Source organism: Pantherophis guttatus, chromosome 1, assembly GCF_059756535.1.
Source record: "Pantherophis guttatus breed Tessera chromosome 1, ASM5975653v1, whole genome shotgun sequence".
NCBI lineage: Eukaryota > Metazoa > Chordata > Lepidosauria > Squamata > Colubridae > Pantherophis > Pantherophis guttatus.
In genome coordinates, this window is record NC_142063.1 from 72,921,451 (window position 1) to 72,933,009 (window position 11,559).

At 40.1% G+C, this 11,559-nt stretch overlaps 1 long non-coding RNA gene across 1 annotated transcript; it reads left to right on the forward strand.

The window, feature by feature from the left end:
* Window positions 1-4,797: 4,797 nt before the first annotated feature.
* Window positions 4,798-11,270, forward strand: LOC117665590 (uncharacterized). The gene is made up of 3 exons (XR_004591413.3): window positions 4,798-6,162; window positions 9,261-9,467; window positions 10,642-11,270. It is a non-coding gene; the product is annotated as an uncharacterized LOC117665590 (long non-coding RNA).
* Window positions 11,271-11,559: the final 289 nt, after the last annotated feature.

Sequence of the window (11,559 nt, forward strand, 5' to 3'; positions counted from 1 at the left end):
GTAGTTCAGTGATACGTGGAAAGCAAAGTGGGGGAATGAGGTGGGGGGAGGGCTCCGGTTTGACTGAGACAGGGAAAAAAAGTGCAATGCTTCGAAGTAGTTGGGCGCATGCGCAATATTCTATTTCCCCCCTTCCCCTTTTATGTATTTTATAGTCTGCCAAAACTACAAAAGAGGGTCCCAAAGGTGCTTTTTTTTTCCCAAGAGGCAGCTGGACTTCCTATTTTTTCTTCGAAGACGTTTCGCTTCTCATCCAAGAAGCTTCTTCAAGCTCTGGATGGATGGTGGGGAATGGAAGGAATCCAGCCAGAGCTGAAGAAGCTTCTTGGATGAGAAGCGAAACGTCTTCGAAGAAGAAAAAAAAAACCAGAAAGTCCAGCTGCCTCTTGAAAAAGCACTTTTGGGACAACCATTGACCTGTGGATGACTGAGAATCTCCATTGACATTTACAAAAGAGGGCAGTGAGGCCGTATTATGTAAGGGACAAGGTTAAGCGGGGGGGGGGGGTGACGATGATGGTAACCAAATCGAGGCTCACGAGATGGCAGCAAAGTAGCTGTGGTCCGGATTGCTGCAGCTCATACCTTGTAGCTCCAAGAGAGGTAAAGTTGGGGGGGGGAGGTTGTCACGTAGTACATAACGTTCAAAACACCTTTCCGTAACTCCTTTTTTGCCACCATTGTGTCTTTACCTGGGCTTTAATCTCGCCAAGTACATCTCTGCATCCGAACTAGACTGGGTTGATTCTCTGTGCCGTATATGTGGCTATATGCAGAATTGTGTCTGCATTTCGTCATGTTTATGTAGCGTATATTGGAGGGGGTGACCCTTCCAGAGCTGGGATGCAACGAAATTTCATTTTAATGTCTGCCGATCAGCGCACATTCAAAGTGACAATAAAGTTATTCAAAGTCTAAATTTAGTGGAGTGGATGCCGCTGCAGCCTTCTGTAGCGATCGAACGAACAAGCAAGCGGAGGCTTGTTTTCTTTTCTACCTGAAACGGAGGCGCTCAGCCTCTCGTCCTCCTTCCCTTCACCGCCCCGCTGGCCTGCGTGCGACCCGGTTTCCCAGGGTTACAGGGAGGCCGGCTCGGCCGCCCTTCTCTCGACCTGCTTTCCTACAACCTCGGCTGATTTCCCAAACTGCGCGGGACGGGGAGGAGGGTGCCCCAAAGCGCCGAGGATCTTTCGGGGGTCTGAAAAACCTGGAGCTGAAAGCGAGGAAGGGGCTGCAGATTGTGCGAGGCCGCCTCTCTGCGCGGAGCCAGGGGGATTCGCCTTATGGCAGTATTTCTCAACCTTGGTAGCTTGAAGATGGGTGGACTTCAACTCCCAGAATCCCCCAGCCAGCGCTGCTGGCTGGGGGATTCTGGGAGTTGAAGTTCACCCATCTTCAAGCTACCAAGGTTGAGAAACACTGCCTTATGGGTTGTTGAGTACGGGATGCTCCATCGGTTCCCCACCTCAACAAGGCTTTGTTTTTCAGCATTTGGGCGGAGTCGAGGGGTAAAGTGAGGACTCCAGAGCCCCGGGCTGTTTTATGCCAGCCTTCCTCGCCAACTCTTTTTAACCAGGATTTTTTCAATCCCTTCTAATACTCCGGGTTAAGGTGACCAGATTTTAACGTTGGTAAAGAGGGACATTGTGGGCGTGGCTTATTTTGTGGGCGTGGCTAGCTGGTCATGTGACTGGGTGGGCGTGGCTAGCTGGTCATGTGACCGGGTGGCCATGGCTATGTGTATAGGGTAAGGTGAACAGATTTTAACATTGGTAAGAGGGACACCATTGTGGGCGTGGCTTATTGTGTGGGCGTGGCTTGGAGGCCATGTGACTGGGTGGGCGTGGCTAGCTGGTCATGTGACTGGGTGGCCATGGCTATGTGTATAGGGACTACTCAGAGGGCTGGAAAGTCATTTCTGACAGGTCCTCACACTTTTGACTGGTCCTCACACTTATGACCATCCTCACATTTATGCCCGTGCAGCATTCTTAACAACCATGTCACTCATTTCACAACTGCTTCTCTTCACCATGATGACAAGATAGGGCAAAAATGTAAAATGTGAGGACAGTCGTAAGTTCGAGGACTGGTCAAAAGTGCGAGGACCAGTCAAAAATAACTTTTTCAGCCCTCTGAGTAGTCCATATGCATAAAAGGATACAGTAATTGAGAGGGATGAAGGAAGGGAAGGGAAATTAGAGTAGGAGTGACGGTTAAGAGAGGGAGGAAGAGAGGAGGAGAAGGAGAAAGGAAGAGGAAGTAGGGAGGAGAAGAAGAGGGGGGGAAGAGAAAGTAAGAAGGAAAGAAAAGAGAGGTGGTAGGTTTGAGGAGAAAGATTGCTGTACAATAAAAAAGATGAAAGGGAAGAAAGCCAACCCCAAACAAATATAAAGATATTAAGATAAAGAATGAATTGTTAAACTTTAAAGAATAAAAGAGAACAAATATGAATAAATAGCAATAATTAGAAACACACATACATACAATGTATTTTCTTTGAACAGAATATTTGGCTGGTTCACAAATTTAAACAGTGTTTAGTCATTTCAATTAAATTTACAATTTCTATATTTCCTTTTTGCCATATTTATTCCTCATCTATTTTTTAAAAAAAACAATATTACCCTTCATCCTCATCTCTAATCTTAATCAAATTCAATTTTTCCCTTCTATTCTATTTTATACCCCTTCCCATTGTCATCTATTTTTATATCCATCCTCACATTGGTTAATTATGTAATTATGTAATACAGTTGTTTAATACAAATTCAACATTTTAATATAAATCAATTAGTTATATAACTATCTTTTTTGTATATTAATCAATATGAACATGAATATTCCAATTATTTCCATGCAATCCAATTTCTTACAAATCAATTAATTATACTTACCAATAATAATAAACCAAATAATTTCCCCCATATATTCCTCCAAACCACAACTTAACCATTTCTGCTTTCAACACAGTATACAATTAATAATATCTCAATTATTACAATTCCCTAGTTAAAAAGAGCTTTTTTTTCTTTTGTGTTTTAAAATCTTGAACTCTCCTCTTTTGCCCTAAATAATTTTCCATTGTTTGCACTTACCTTTTTTGGTGAGGAAAAGGAAAATAAATCTGCTGCCTAATTTTCCAACGTTGCAAGCAAACCGCAAAGCCAACAGCCTGTTTTACTTCCAGTTTCGTTTTGAGCTTGGTTTGCACAAAGAGGAAAAAAAAACTGAGCAATTTAGCAAGAGCAGAGCCCTGTGCAAATCAGCTGAGAGGGGAAAGCCGAGCTAATTAACGTAGGGCGGCCCTTTGAAGCCCCGCGGCAAGAGTTTAAACAGGTTTTTTCCCTCTAGCCATCAGCGGGGATTCAGGAGGCAGCCGGGAACCAGGAGGCAGAATGAAAAATCGGGACTTTTTTAAAACGCCGCGGGACGCGGGACAAATTGCTCAAAAGCGGGACTGTCCCGCCAAAAGCGGGACGTCTGGTCACCTTACTCTGGGTGTTAGTACTTATTGTAGTAGATGACAAATTTCTCTAGTCGGTTTCATAACTCGTAGGTTTTCTAATTTATTTTTAATATGCCTTTTGATTGCCTGATTAGTTTCACAGTTAGACAAGGGGACTGCAGGATCCATCCTTAACCTCCTTATTATTGGTACACTGTATGGCAGTGATGGCTAACCTTTTTGCCATCGCGTGCCAAAAGCGGGGAGAGCGCGAGGGGGGGGTCATGCGTGCGTGTACCCACACACAGTGGGTGCACCCTGCCCCCCCGCATACGCATGTGACCCCCTGCACTCCCCCTGCTTTTGGCACGCAATGGCACGGTGAGCCATAGGCCCGTTTTTTGCCCTCTCCAGGCGCCAGAGGCTTTCTTGGAGCCTGGGGAGGGCAAAAACAGCTTTCCTCACCCCCCTAGAGGCCCTCTGGAGGCAGGAAACGGCCCATTTCCCGACTTCCGGTGGGCCGAGAAGGCCCGAAGATCAGTTGGCTGGCTCGCGCATGCGTGCCATAACTAAGCTAGGGCAATGTTCACGTGCCCACCGATATGGCTCAGCGTGCCACCTGTGGCACGCGTGCCATAGGTTCGCCATCACGGCTGTATGGGATTAGAGAAGATTTAGTCCTGTTCCTTATTAATTTTAAAAAGCAGACAGTTTGTATGAAAATGCAAAAGGGTTTTATTATTCCTGTGTATGTTTTTAATTTTTAAAATTTAGCACTGTTATGGAATGATGAGACCAAACAACATTCCTGGTCAGCCAGAGACAGTTTATTGCACAGTTTCAGAATCAGATTTGTATCTGCAATTCTGAACAAAGAAGAGCTCTGATACAATTGCTTTTTATACTTTAACATGACAAAGGATTTGATGTGAGTGCAGCAGCTTTCCATATATGGTTAACATATATTTGTTAGGTGATGATTGATACTTTCATCTGTTTTCTATATTACTAAATTCATACATTAATTTCTAATACATGAGATCATTTTAGCTAAACATCCTTTATTAATTTTGTGATTGCTGATGCGTAGATTAATGGCTGCTTTGGTTAATAAGTGACTCTTGCTTCATATGGATTTCCTTGCAACCGTGACAGCTTGGTCTCTCAGACGTTATGTATTAACAAAAATGGAATTTAGCTGACTTGGTGAAATCTCCAAACAAGCATATTTCTTTCTTAATCAGGAGATAAAGAGGGCCCTTCAATGTTCATGTAGCTGACCCTGTATTATCCCCACATTAGCACCAGTAAGATTGCAGCCTTACAGCCACATCTTACCATCAGTATACCCTCAGTCTTGGTTCACATGTTGCTAAACTATAATGGGATTTGATTTTAGATTCATATATGTGAAAATCTCCAGTTATAATCTGTGAACCAAGCCATGATCAGTTCCTTAACTAATTTTAATATTAGTATTTAGTATTATGAACAAAATCATGGATTTTTAAAGAATAGTAATTAACTGTATAAACAAACTGAGGCTTCTATGCTATGAAATTTACACATTACATTTTCAACTTTTATGGGTGTAGGAAGAAATATCCTTCTGGGTTCAGCTCCAAGTGGGGAAAAAGACATTGGAAACATGGAGACTGCTTGGAAAGATGGTTTAATGGTGGACAGGATCACATGGTTTGAGTTCCTGAACAGAAAAGGGGCGAGACGCAGTGCGTCCCCGGGTTTTATGCCCTCTCTGGCTTTGAACTTCCTGGGGCCCAGAAAGAGTATCCTAATTGGTTGTCAGACTCCCAGGGGGTGGGGGTCTTAGCTAGCCTTGCTGGCTGATGTAATCTTCCCAGGTGCCATGTGATGAGTTTCTGTTGCTAGATGGGTCCTATTGTGTTGCAGATGATGGTCCATTGACAAAGATTGAATTTCTGCCTCTGGCCCATTGACAAAGAGTGGGGGCAGGAAGATGGGAGCTGTTTCGTCTTTAAAACATGCTGTTCCATTTCTCATCCAGGGAAACATAATATTCTGCCTTTTTAATATTTCCCAAAATATTTCATTCCTCTAGGAAAAGGTTGGGTACTAACTTCCTACATGGGGAACTACTGTACTGTATTTATTAGTAAAGAATTTGAATGTGTTTTTGCAATTCAGACAGATTACTTTCAGATTTTATTTTGCTCTCACTATGTCAATGGTTTAACTTTCATCTCTACAATTGTAAATTCTAATTTATTAACAAACTAAGGCTTTGAGGAAATGTCTTGAAACTGATAATTCTCTAATTCAATTTCCTCTAATGTGTTTGTACTAATCTTCTAAAGAAACTCTTGAGTTGGAAATCTGTCTTTACAGTATAAGATACAATTCTGACTGGTGTATTTATATATGCTTTATGGAGATTCTCAATCATCCAGGTCATGGTTGTCCCAAAGGTGCTTTTTTTCCCTAAAAGATAACTGAACTTTGTTTTTTTTTCTTTGAAAGCATTTTGCTTCTCATTGAAGAAGTTTCTTCAGTTCTAATTGACAGATGGAGAATGGAAGAATTCATAATATTTGCAGTCATCCGATCATTAGCTCTCTGAGAGTCAGTTGAGACCACTTGGGGTTTATCTGTGCCCTCAAGGTCATCTGAATCAGAGTACAAATGGGTGAGGAACCTTCTTGGGACTGCTGTAAGGACTGTATTGTAGACAAGAGGTAGGTGGTGTCATATCCTCCCCCTCCCTTGAGAGACAGTTTTTCAATTTTAATATGATGGTCTCTTTGACCCCACTTTCAAACCAGTGGTTCTCTCTGTCCAGAATGTGAAATTGCTGTCTTCAAAAGAGTGACCTTTGTCTTTCAGATGCAGATGGACTCCTGAATCCTGTCCTGATAAGTTTATTCTCCTACCGTGTTTCCCCAAAAATTAAGACCCTGTCTTATATTTTTTTTGAACCCTGAAATAAGCGCTTGGCCTTTTTTTTTTTTTTTTTAATTTGATTTATATGCCGCCCTTCTCTGGAGACTCAGGGCGGCTTACAATGCGTTAAGCAATAGCCTTCATACTTTTGTATATTTATACAAAGTCAGCTTATTGCCCCCACAAGCTGGGTCCTCAATTTACCTACCTTAGAAAGGATGGAAGGCTGAGTCAACCTTGAGCCTGGCGAGATTCGAACTTACAGTAATTGCAGACAGCTGGTGTTAATCACAATGCTATCAGTCTGCTGAGCCACCAGGCCTTATTGCCATGCACTCAAAAGCCCAATTGGGTTTATTATCAAGGGATGTCTTATTATGGGGAAAACAAGGTATGTGGTGCCTTGCATTTGTGAAGTGTTTGTTTTGTTTCCCTAGTATATGGATCTGCGTGTTTCTCACATTGCGCTGCATATATCATCTGCTTTATGTTGTAAACTGATACTAATCTTCATATATAAAAGCATTTAAGAGACTTTTTTTTATCCACAAAAGTATATGCTGTAATAAATGTGTTAGGCTTTCAAGAGAATAACACAGTCAAAGCTTGGATAAGTAGGCTACCAATTATAAATAAGACTCTTGGGATAAAACTCTTTTTGTAAATGTGATAAGCACTTAAATAGTTGTTTGTTGTGGAATGGTTTGGGTCCTGTTGCTAAGAAGTTGTCAGGAACAATTGGAGTTTAAATAAATATTTGGCGCACTTTTAAGTTGTCATTTAAGTAACTTAAGTATAAAAGTATAAATTTGGACTCCTCCACTAGAGATGGTAATTTAGACTGATTTGATATTTAAACCAAAACCAGAATAACCATCATATGGCAAAGAATATCAAAGTTTAACATTCTGGTGGCTAATAGACCAAAGAAAGGAGAAATTACTCTAACCTCTCTAAAAAATACCCACTTGAGGTATTTTTTTAGGTAGATGTTCAAACAGATGAGTTACTTTTTATGCATAATTTTAGTTACACATTTGTCCTTTCAGGCCTTGATTTTTTATTATAGCCTAGCTAAAGTAATTACCAACTCTATCCAACTTACCTAACTGCTCCATTTGGGTACTTATATAACTTTTCATAAATTGGAATTGGACCGATTCTCTTCCTCCCAAAAACCCTACAATTCAGTTAAGAGAGAAACAACATAAAAATTACAACAGAAATATCTATTCACAAGGTAAATATACTAGCATGAAAAAGCCTTGCCTTGTGGAAATGCAGCTCCTATTACAATCTCATTCCACAATATTCACCCACATATATTAGTTTGTATTGCCTAAGTAATGTAAATTGTTATGCATCTTGAACATTTTTGATATGGGTTATGGAGACATTTGCATCAAATTAGATTTATGTAAGTCAGCTCTTACGTAATCTGGACCATCCTTACTGGCTAACACAAAAATGTTTGAATGAAAATCCCCCTGCACAAGAAAAAAAAAAATGCTATGAAGTTAGTGACATCCAGTTCATGGAACTAATTACCTCCATGACAGAGAATGCTTTTGTAATATCTTTAGATTTTAATTCCAATGTGACAAAGTCCTATCTTTTTTTCCTTATGTTATTTTATAAAACAACATACATATTGATTGTGAAATAATCATATACCAACAACATTAGGATTGTTTAAAAGCTGTGAAAGCTGTTTCCTTTCAAGATAGGAAAGGTGTTTTGAATCCAACATTAAGATACTTTCTATACCAATTAAAGGTATGAAAACAATTTCAGGTTGCATACTGGTCATGCCCATTTCTGAACTGAGAGTGTCTGCTCACTGTCACTGTCCTCATTGGCTTCCATTTGGACTACTGCATTCTACATGGGGCTGTTCTTGAAGAACATTTGTAAGCTTCAGCTGGTACAGAATGTAGTTGCAAGTATAAACGCCTTGAGTTATTTGTAAAAAAACAGGAAAGACAGGAAATAAACAAATGGTGTTGGCTATTGGGCACGTGTAACACCACTACTTCAGGGACTGCATTTGAATGCCAGTGTGTTTCCAGGTGCAATTCAAGGTGCTGGCTGTCACCTTTAAAGCCCTCCCTAGCTTGGGACCAGGCTACATGAGAGGCCATCTTTTTCTAGTTGTCTCTATCTGTCCAATCCTGTATGCCAGGATGGGCATAAAACATATACAATCTGCAAGAAATGTTGGTTAGCAGGGACCAGGAGACATGCCTTTTCTGTCGTAGCCCCTGCTCTCTGGAACATCCTTCCTCATGAGATTAGGATGGCCCCAACCCTATTGATCTTTCAGAAGTCCATGAAGAATACCTGGCTATGTGCCCAGGTCTCAGGTCCTGAGTGTAAAAGGTCCCGTTTTCTGGTTTGTTGACAGACATCTCTTGGCTGCTGTATGTATGTACAGTATGTATGTATGTATTTATTTATTTAGTAAGGGGTTTTAATTGTTTTAATGATAGTTTGCTACCTAGAGTCACTGATTTGAGCGGTAGCTATAAATAAATCTCAAACCTCTTAACTCAAACACAGGTTTTCCTGGAACCTAGGGGTTATCATGCAAACCTAGTAAAAGATGAAGCTTTAAAGAATCGTTCATGAGTTCTGCAAATACATACGGTACACATTGCATTTGAAGCAACTTTCCTACTTCAGATTCAACTAATTGCACATCAAATGCAGAATATGTAAAGATACAGGCATTAATTATCAATGAGCAATTAGTAAAGCCAAATTATTTCTTAAGAGTACCCTTCTGTCATGTTACACTTCATGTTCGCACATCATCGAACTCCTTATTTTCCTTGTTTATTTTTTTAGTTCTCTCCTTGGGTTAACTGCTATCTGCTTATCTTTGATTCAGCAGAAAAATACAGTGATGTGAAATTTGCTGTCTCCCTTGCCAGTTCCAATTCTGCCTCTGTTGCTGGCCTTCTCGCATAAGTAATGAATGACAGCTAATGGATTTTATACACCTTCAAGCTGCTTTGGACAGCATCCAAATAAGGGAGGAAGGGAAATGTTACTTTAAAATTGGACTAACTAAGGATGACTTAAGTTATTTCATTCACAGGTGGGTATGAAATTAAGGTAATTTCTTGGGAGTGTGGCAGGGAAACGAAGCTACCAGAATATGCTTGAATCTTAATTAAGTGAAATGAGGAAATATCCATACAGATAGAGGGCATCTATTACTGTGTTTCGCTATTTTATAGCTTGTACCATTAGAGAATTCTTTATATTGAGCCTGTATCTCCATTCATTTAATTTCAACTTTTTAGCCCATCTCTTTTCAAAAGAAAACAGGCCCACCTCCTCTTGCACACATAGCCTTAAACTGCTATCATATTTCCTCATAGTTGCCTTTTTTGCAAGCTAAACATGCTCAGGTCATCAATCATTCCTCTTACCCTAGGCCTAGGCCTTGTTTTCCAGGTCCTCTTAGATTGTCCAATTGTCAGTGCCCAGAGCAAGGCAGAGTTCTTCAAGTGCAGACTAGGCACTTGACAAAGAACAATGGAACTTTAGCTTGTCTGATCTGGATATAGCCCGACAACGCATGGTCCTTTTAAACATGTATACCAGGCTTGCTCACTTTCACTTGGTAGCCCACTTAGACTCCTTTCACATGTGTTAAAACCAGGGTGGATTTGATTTAAATTGAGTTGATTTAAATCACAATTTAAATCATGATTTAAATCACTAGTAAAAAGGCTTGATTTAAATCAACTCGATTTAAATCATAATTTTTAAAGAGCAACTGTCATCTCTGCTACTCCTTTGACCCACTGTTGACTCACCGATAGTCCCAGTGTTGCAGAATATACAGCCTCATGCTACATAACTAAGCTCCATTTCATGCTGAATAAACTAAATTATTTATGTATCTTAAATAGAAAACTATCCTATGATAGATTTTTACCCCAAAAGTTTTTATTAAAATAAATTCGATAAAAATCAAAAAAATCCGATTTAAATAAAAAAAATCTGATTTTTTTGATTTTTTAAAAAAAATCATTGATTTTTATCCACCCTGGTTAAAACCAAGCCAGGTCTCCTCAGTTTTTCAGTTGTACATTTGATTTTTCCTAATCAGAAGTAGGCCGTCACTATTGCTACAACCTACTAAATGTGGCCCAATGTCAAAAACTTGTTTAGGTCATTTTGAATTGAGATTTTATCCTCACTATTTTCCAATTTTCTTAGTTTAATGCCATAATGAATTTGTTAACCATCCTTTCTTCTAGGTTTTTTATATGCAAGTTCAACACTGAGCCAAAGGAGATCCCATACCTCTCCTTAGAAAAACTGTCCGAATGTCTGTCCGTTGAATCTATATGCTGCCCATCTCACTGTCCAAAGTGGGCAGTTTTGGAGTAGCCTTTTGGATGTGGTTTTTCAGCTAGCTGAAAATCTACTAGAATACCTAGAAATAAATGTATGTTTTGGCAAGGTGAGTGATGTGTAATCTCAAAAATGTTAGCAAAAGAAGAATTGGTCCTGACAGACAATACCGAAACCTTTTTCATAGAGCTTGTTCTATTAAGGGATCAATGAGATTGTTTCAGTCCAGCTTGCAGTGTTCCCTTGGGTCTAACCAGCTAGAGGGACACAATGACTGATATATTGTAGATGTGTTTGTCCACAGGCTGTGAGTGCATCTGACTACCTCTTTAAGGAAAGATTCACTTTCTTGTAATAGGTTTGGAAATGGATCCCAAATGAGGGATACCATTTTGAGACAAGCTGGAGTACCAGCTGCTCCAGGGCCTAGCCTGGAAAAACAACAAGAGATCTCTGCCCCAAGGGGTTTGCTACAGTGCATATTGATTGCACAGTGTGTGTATGTTAGTTTCATAGGACATCTGAATTTCCTTTGAGTTGATTAATGATGTGGTGAAATTGTAATTTGCAACATTTTGTAGCTGGTGTGTGTGTTCCTTTCATATTAAAGTTATTTAAATGAGAGAATTGCCTTTAAGTTTCCTTTTCTCTTGATAGCTCTGTGCATTAATGTGCAGCTGGAGCACTCACTGGAGTTCAAAGATCAGGTTAGCTCAGTACTGCAACACTTCACAATTTATTATCCCTCTCTTTGCTTGCTGTGTCACCATCTGCTGTACACAAAGCTACTGAAGAAATTATTGTGTACCTGTTTACATTTA